Below are 7,842 nucleotides of genomic sequence, written 5' to 3'. Positions count from 1 at the left end.
TGGTAGGCCTTGTTCTAACAGGTCGGCCTTGACGAGCTCTATATCTAACTCTTTAGGGATTCAGCGTATTACAACGCGGAGTTCGCACTCCTCCTGGAGCGTATAAGAGTGGAAACTTATACGCTCCTTACGAAGGTAAGAGGTGAGGGCCCTATGGTCGTCGGATGATTGCACCTTTATTTGGATGCCGTTGGCGAGATTGCGGGCGCTGGTGAAATTAATATTTTTGGCCTTAAGGGCCACGGAAACTCGATCCCAGGCAGCCTTCTCTTGAAGAACTACCGGGGGAGGGGTCTGGGTTTTGGTTAGTGCAACCGGACGGGGTGACGGTGTACCACGGGCAGAGGGAGCGACGGGGGTCGGAGGGCGGGGGCGTGACGCGTTTGCAGCCTTACTCACTTTAGCGGCTGCGGGAGCCCGGGACTCCGCGGCGCGCTTCTTACCATTCTGGACTACCGTGAGTCCATCAATGGCGGGCGAAGGGTCGATCTCCATGTCCGACTCCGAGTCAGATGAGGAAGAGGGCGCGGGCGATCTAAGGACGGGTGTTTTGACGGGCGCGGGGGCGGCGGGCGCGACGGAAGCCGTGGAGTTTCGAGGGGGCGCGGGGTTAGCGGGCGCGACAAAGGCCGTGGAAGAACGCGCGGGTACGGATGCGACGGAGGCCGCGGGCGAGTTCGCGGCATGATGGGCATTGAACGCTGCAAATTCTGCCTCTATAGATGGGTACATGAGGCGAAGGAATTCCGCGAATAGGTGGTTCGTGGAATCCATTATCGATGTGTGCCCAGGGGGGCTGCCCCGGGACTTAAACACGCGCTCGCCTTAGCGAGGCCCCAACGCGGCGGACACTGAATTTACTGAAACTGAAACGATTACAGGAAAAGAAGGTTCTATTGTTCCCGGGCGGCAATGCGTCGCAATTAGACGCAGGTAGAAATACTCGAGAGACACTTGGGCAACAGATGTGCCACGAACAATGATCTATTATCACAGGTAGTCACTTCCGAGAAAGCACTCGGACGCCAGATGTGCCACGAACCGAGGTCAGGCGATCGAACGGTCGATGGGCACGTCAGCACGCGGCGGGTGCTTGAACCGGAATGATTATAAATATTGCTATAATGTTTAAAGTGAAATAAATAAAAAAGTAAATTGGACCCAAGATAGGAGCTTCACCTACATTAAAGTGCATACATATCAACCAACATACATATTCTTTAACCTATTTGAATGAGATCTTCAAGATCCTCCTCATAATCCCCGGACGAGAAGAAGACACTGGTCGACGTGGCGCGGTATATGTGTAAGCGGGGTACCACTGGCTCACTCATCACAAGACCTCCGAAGATTTATGTCCGATTGAATCGAAACTGAGCATCGTTCATTTCAAGTCATGGACTCTCACTAGGAACAGATTTTAAGGAAAATCCCACATTTCTATTATTAATATTATTTTTTTACGAGGGCGGACTAACCTGTTGAGCTAACTATTTATATACATTCTAGATATAGCTACTATACTATAAATATAGCATATTTTTTTTTGCTGGCAGCACTGACCGCTACTTGTCAATATTATTGTGCTCTCCCAATTATTATTTAAATTAAAATCGTTTTAAGTTCTGTATTGTACTTAATATTATATAAAACGTATATCTAAGTGATAATATAAGTTTATTGTTACGTAAAACGTTTAATTAGTGCATTTTACTGCATAATTGTACAAATTTTTCTTTATTTTACGAGGGTACTATAAATTTTTTCTATATATCCAAAATGATGACCAGAGGAACCAAAGCTCGTCAAGTTGATGACCAACTTCAAGTGGCTCTTCAGCAACTAAAAACATCACGGGAACAGTGTCAACAACTACTAAAAGAGAGAGAAGACAACGAAGTCGAAACACTCCAGGTAATAAAGAAAAATACCATGTTGAAAGGACAGTTGTCTCAGCTCTTCATTGAATACAATGAAGTTCTTGAGACTAACAAGAAATTACAAACTGTTGTAGACGGCTTCGATCAGTGCAGCGGTGAGTATGTTGAGTCGCTCCAACTCTCAGCTGAACTGAAAGTCAAACTTTCTGAGGCACATGATTGTATTTCTAATTTACAGTTAGAGATAATAAATCTAAAAGCCCAAAAAACACAGAGCCTGTACGCGGAACTGATCGAGAGTGAACCAGCTTCGGGAACAGTGATCACCACTTCTCAGTGTGACATACCTACAATAGATTTGACTGGTGGTGACTCCGATAGTACACATTCCTCTCGATTAGTTCTTAGTAAGAAAAAGTATAAGAGATATTCTAAGTTAAATAAGTTTATAAATAAAACGGAGCAACTATTAAAACCTAGAAAATCTATTGATTATATAAAAACTATATGCAAAGACCGAAATGCACTGCGTACAAAACTAAATACTTCACTTGAAGAATTACAACATGTTCATCACAATCATGAGTTAGAAATAGAAAAGTTAACTTCACAAATAAATTCGTTGAAAACTGATTTGGACAATGTAACTAAAAATTATGAATATGCTCAAAAAGACATATGTGAACATATATCGGTGATGGATAACCTGCTAGATTTGTGTAATAATAATAAAGAGCGATTTGAATCTCTGACATTACAATATGCTAATTGTAAATGCCACTGCTCTATATCAGGTTCTCCAGTACCAGACTGTTCCAATAGTCAAAATCAATTTTCTAGTTCTACCTCTAAGCCCGTTGTAAACAATATAATGAAACCTGCGCTTACTAAAAACATTATTAAAATATTCAGTGATGAACTAGGGAAAAATATGGGTGTAGCGCTGAATGATCTGTGTTTGGGACAATCTGTCATAAATTATTGTATGCTTGGGGCTTCATGTACCCACATACTCAATAAAATTTTAAATGTGACTCATTGCCCTAACACAACAATAATCATAATGATTGGGAGAAGGGGAAATGCAGATATAAGAGATATAAAATATCAAATAAATCAATTATTAACACTACAGGTGAAAAAGATCATCATGTTTGCATTTCCATTTATTCAGAGTATGCCAGCAGAAAATAAAATCAGACATTGCATTAATGATTTCATGCAGACAATTTCTAATGTTAATAATTATTATGTCATGACACCATGCAAATCAGAAAATATATTTTATACTATTGACATTAATTGCATGATAAAAAATAAATGTATTATTATGACAAAACCTAACAAATTCTATTTAGGTAGCTACAATTTTAGACAAGTAGCAAACTCGCTACATTATTTTTTACACATTTATCTAGCCATGAATTTGGCTAATCAACCTACTGCTTCTTTTGAGCAGAAAAAAAATATGACATTTATTAATTTGGAATCCGTTCCAAGTACTTTAAATTAATTACTAAGACAACAGAGTTTACCTCTTGCAGTAAATATGATTTATTTGGACACAGCCCATCAACAAATAATATTTCTTTGAAAACAACTGTGATCAACCTGGTGCATCAGAACTTACAAGGTTTGATGGGTAAAGAACTTGAAATTGATTTGTTCCTAGATTATAATAAAGTCAATGTTCTATGTGTTACTGAACATTGGCTTAAAAAATATGAATTAAATTGTAATTTTAAAAATCACCAGGTTGTAAGTTCCTTCTGCAGAGAGAATGCTATACGAGGTGGCTCACTGATCATTGTTAATAAAGATTATAAATGTAAGGAACGTAGAGACATTGTGAGCCTCTCTGTGGAACGGATTATTGAAATGGCATGTGTAGAGCTTGAGCGATTCATTGTTGTAAGTGTGTACAGGCCCCCGAATTCCTTATATGATTTTTTTGAAAATATAATGGAACGTGTTTTATTAAAGCTTTCTGTTTCTAATAAACATGTTTTTATTTGTGGTGATTTTAATATAAATTTATTAGAAAATACAAATGCCACTATTAGACTCAGAACATTGTTAAAATCATATAACCTTAGCAATCTATTTTCAGAGCCCACAAGAATAACTAGCACATCGGCAACCTGTATAGATAATATTTTCACAAATGTAAAACCTTTACATAAATGCTTTATTAATCATTTAAGTTCAGACCACAGTGGACAATTCTTATCTTTTAAAATTAAATCTGTTTCAGATGTTAATAGTACTAGAAAGCTACCGTTTGTTCCTATTAATATTAGACGTTTGGAGAAGCTTAGAGGTAAAGTTTTGGCAAAAATTCCGAATGTTTGTTATAGTGAAGATCCTAATGTTCATTACATGGATTTATTTAATGTTATTAATTCTGAATTTAGTGCCATCTTTACTTCTAAAACTCTGATCTTACATAATAAAAGATCATTCAATGAATGGGCGACTGTTGGAATTCACAAAAGTAGGCAGAGATTATACGATCTCTATCATGAAAAATCATATAATCATAATAAGTCATTTCATGAGTATGTCTCTAAATATTCCAAGCTGTTTAAAAAAGTCTGTACATTGGCCAAGTCATTGCACTTAGGCAATCTTATAAAAAATGCACCTGACAAAATTAAAATGACTTGGAATATCATTAATAGGGAGACTGGGAATGTCAGAAACAGCAATGCTGAATGAACTTTAAAAATCAATAATCGAATAATAACTTCTCATCAAGAAGTGGCCAGTGCCTTTGAGCACTACTTTGCTGATATCCCAGCTTCTACCACAAAATCTTTAATTTCATCTCCTACCGTCGCCGAATCATTACTGCAAAATCATGTTGATAAATGCAGTGTTAACTTTAAGTTCACAAATATTGATATAAAGGACATAATTGATAATTTCAAGCTCATTAATATTAAGAAAACTGGTGATTTATGGGGAATTTCAATTAATGTTATAAAATCCATTATTGATATAATTGCACCTTACCTTGCTACAATATTTAATGACTGTATTGATGGTGGTGTGTTTCCTGATCTAATGAAATATAGTAAAATAATACCTTTATTTAAATCTGGTAGTACTTTTGACCCCTCTAACTTTAGGCCCATTTCAGTACTACCTACAATGAGTAAAATTTTTGAAAAAAATATTCTGGAACAACTTTTGAACCACTTCAATTCCAATAACCTGCTTCATAACAAACAATATGGATTCACTAGAGGTCGGTCAACTATTGATGCAGGTGTAGATCTCATTAAAAATATTTTTCTGTCTTGGGAAGAGTCGCATAATGCCCTTGGGGTTTTCTGCGACTTATCTAAAGCGTTTGATTGTGTTGAGCATAATACATTGTTGAGGAAATTACACCATTATGGTATTAGGGGCGTTTCATTAGAACTTATTAAATCTTATTTATCCGGAAGAATCCAAAAGGTAGACGTTAAAGGAACGAGATCTTCCGGTGTCTTACTTAATATGGGTGTTCCTCAGGGTTCCATATTGGGTCCCTTCCTATTTCTTGTATATATCAATGATTTACCTAAGTTTATTGAAACCCGTCACGAGGTCGTATTATTCGCTGATGATACATCATTATTGTTTAAAATTAAACGACATTTGGAAGATTATTTCGATGTGAATGATGCTATCTCGCGCGTGGTACATTGGTTTAGTGTTAATAATCTGTTATTAAATAACAAAAAAACAAAATGTATAAAATTTACCACACCTAATGTTAGACAAGTTGACACTAATATTACTGTAACTGGAGAGACACTGGAGCTTGTGGATTCGACAGTTTTTCTTGGTATAACAGTTGATTCTAAGCTGCAGTGGGGTCCTCACATATGCAAGTTAGCGAGTAGGCTTAGTTCTGCAGCGTTTGCGGTAAAAAAAATACGAATGTATATTAATGAAGATACGGCACGCCTGGTTTATTTTAGTTATTTTCATAGTGTTATGTCCTATGGCATTTTGCTATGGGGCAATGCTGCCGATGTCGAAACGATTTTCATCCTGCAGAAGAGGGCTATTCGTGCTATTTATAATATGCACCCGAGGGAATCCTTGAGGGACAAATTTAAATAAATCAAAATTCTAACTTTAGCGTCCCAATACATTTTTGAAAATTTATTGTACGTGCGTAAAAACATTGAAGAATTCCCCAGAGTCTGCGATTTGCACAATGTGAACACTAGGAACAAACATAGGCTTGCGTTGCCGGCGGTTCGAATTAAGAAAATAAGCAACTCTTTTAGGGGGCTGGGTGTACAGCTTTTCAACAAGATCCCACTAAACGTTCAACTACTACCTGTTCATAGATTTAAGAAAACTGTTAAGGAACGTTTGTGCAACAAGGCATATTATAAAGTTAAGGATTATTTACTAGATGGCACTACGTGGGAATGAGGCGCTCGCTCCTGGCCTTTTCATTTTTCAATATTATTATTTTTTTTTTAATTGTATTTTTTTTGACTTGTTTTTTCTTTTATTGTGAATATTTCAATTTATTTAAAAAAAAGAAATTATTTGAGAAAAAACAAAAAAAAAAAAAAGCCCGCTGAGTTTGTTTCGCCGGTTCTTCTCAGGACTGTGGCTTTTTTTGGAACCGGTGGTAGAGTTAATATTGTTACTTGTATTTTGACATTCAACAAGTGTGTCATACTGACATCTAAGTTGAAATAAATGATTTTGAATTTTGAATTTGAATTTGACATACTACATATATTATTTGTATAAGTTTACTTTTTTATCTATTTTAAATGTGTAGTATGTTTATTGTAAAAATATCAGTATGGATAGGTGCCCTCAGTTCGTCAGGGTTTGCGGGTGCTTCTGCATCTCAGGATAATTTTTTGCAATGTCCAAAATGTCCCCAAGGTAGGCTTTTTAAAGGAAATCGTGGTCTCAAAATACATATCAGTCGAAAACACCCAAAAAATGATCACTTAATATCTCATTCCTGTAACCCTTCCTCAAATCATACCATAATTCCTCCTTCACACCCTATAACTTCTCCGTCACAATCAGATAAACCTTTTTGGAAAAAAAATTCAGAATTAAAAAAGAACGTTCCAGTTCTTAAACGAAATCCTTGCACAACGGGGAACCGTGGTGCAAGGATTTCAGCATCACAATCGTTATCAAATTTGATCAAAAACGTTATAGTACAGAATTCTGTTTCGGCCTGGGAGCGTTTCCTTCTTTTTCCATACAGAATTTTACACATTAGGCCTAACAAAAATATTAAAACGACTATAACACAAACAATCAAAGATAATTGTAGTAATAACACATATATCTCTAGCAATGATTTCAATAATGATTCATTCATTTTGTCAACCAAAAAATCCCACTCTGAGACCACATTTTTTAGAAAAGTTGAAACTAGACTCGGTGATGGTGATATAAGGGGTGCTGCAAAACTTTTGTTTTCAACTGATGTAATAGCACCTGATACCTCCGATACTTTGCAAGCTCTCGAAAGTAAACACCCAGATCCGTCGTTGTGGCCTAAAGGATAAGACGTCCAGTGCATTCGTATGTAGCGATGCACCGGTGTTCGAATCCCGCAGGCGGGTACCAATTTTTCTAATAAAATACGTACTCAACAAATGTTCACGATTGACTTCCACGGTGAAGGAATAACATCGTGTAATAAAAATCAAACCCGCAAAATTATAATTTGCGTAATTACTGGTGGTAGGACCTCTTGGGAGTCCGCACGGGTAGGTACCACCACCCCGCCCATTTCCGCCGTGAAGCAGTAATGCGTTTCGGTTCGAAGGGTGGGGTAGCCGTTTTAACTATACTGAGATCTTAGAACTTATATCTCGAGGTGGGTGGCGCATTTACATTGCAGATGTCTATGGGCTCCAGTAACTACTTAACACCAGGTGGGCTGTGAGCTCGTCCATCCATCTAAGCAATAAAA

Source organism: Bombyx mori, chromosome W (assembly GCF_030269925.1).
Source record: "Bombyx mori chromosome W, ASM3026992v2".
Taxonomy (NCBI): domain Eukaryota; kingdom Metazoa; phylum Arthropoda; class Insecta; order Lepidoptera; family Bombycidae; genus Bombyx; species Bombyx mori.
The sequence above is the reverse complement of the archived record's forward strand: the minus strand, read 5'-3'. Positions refer to the sequence as shown.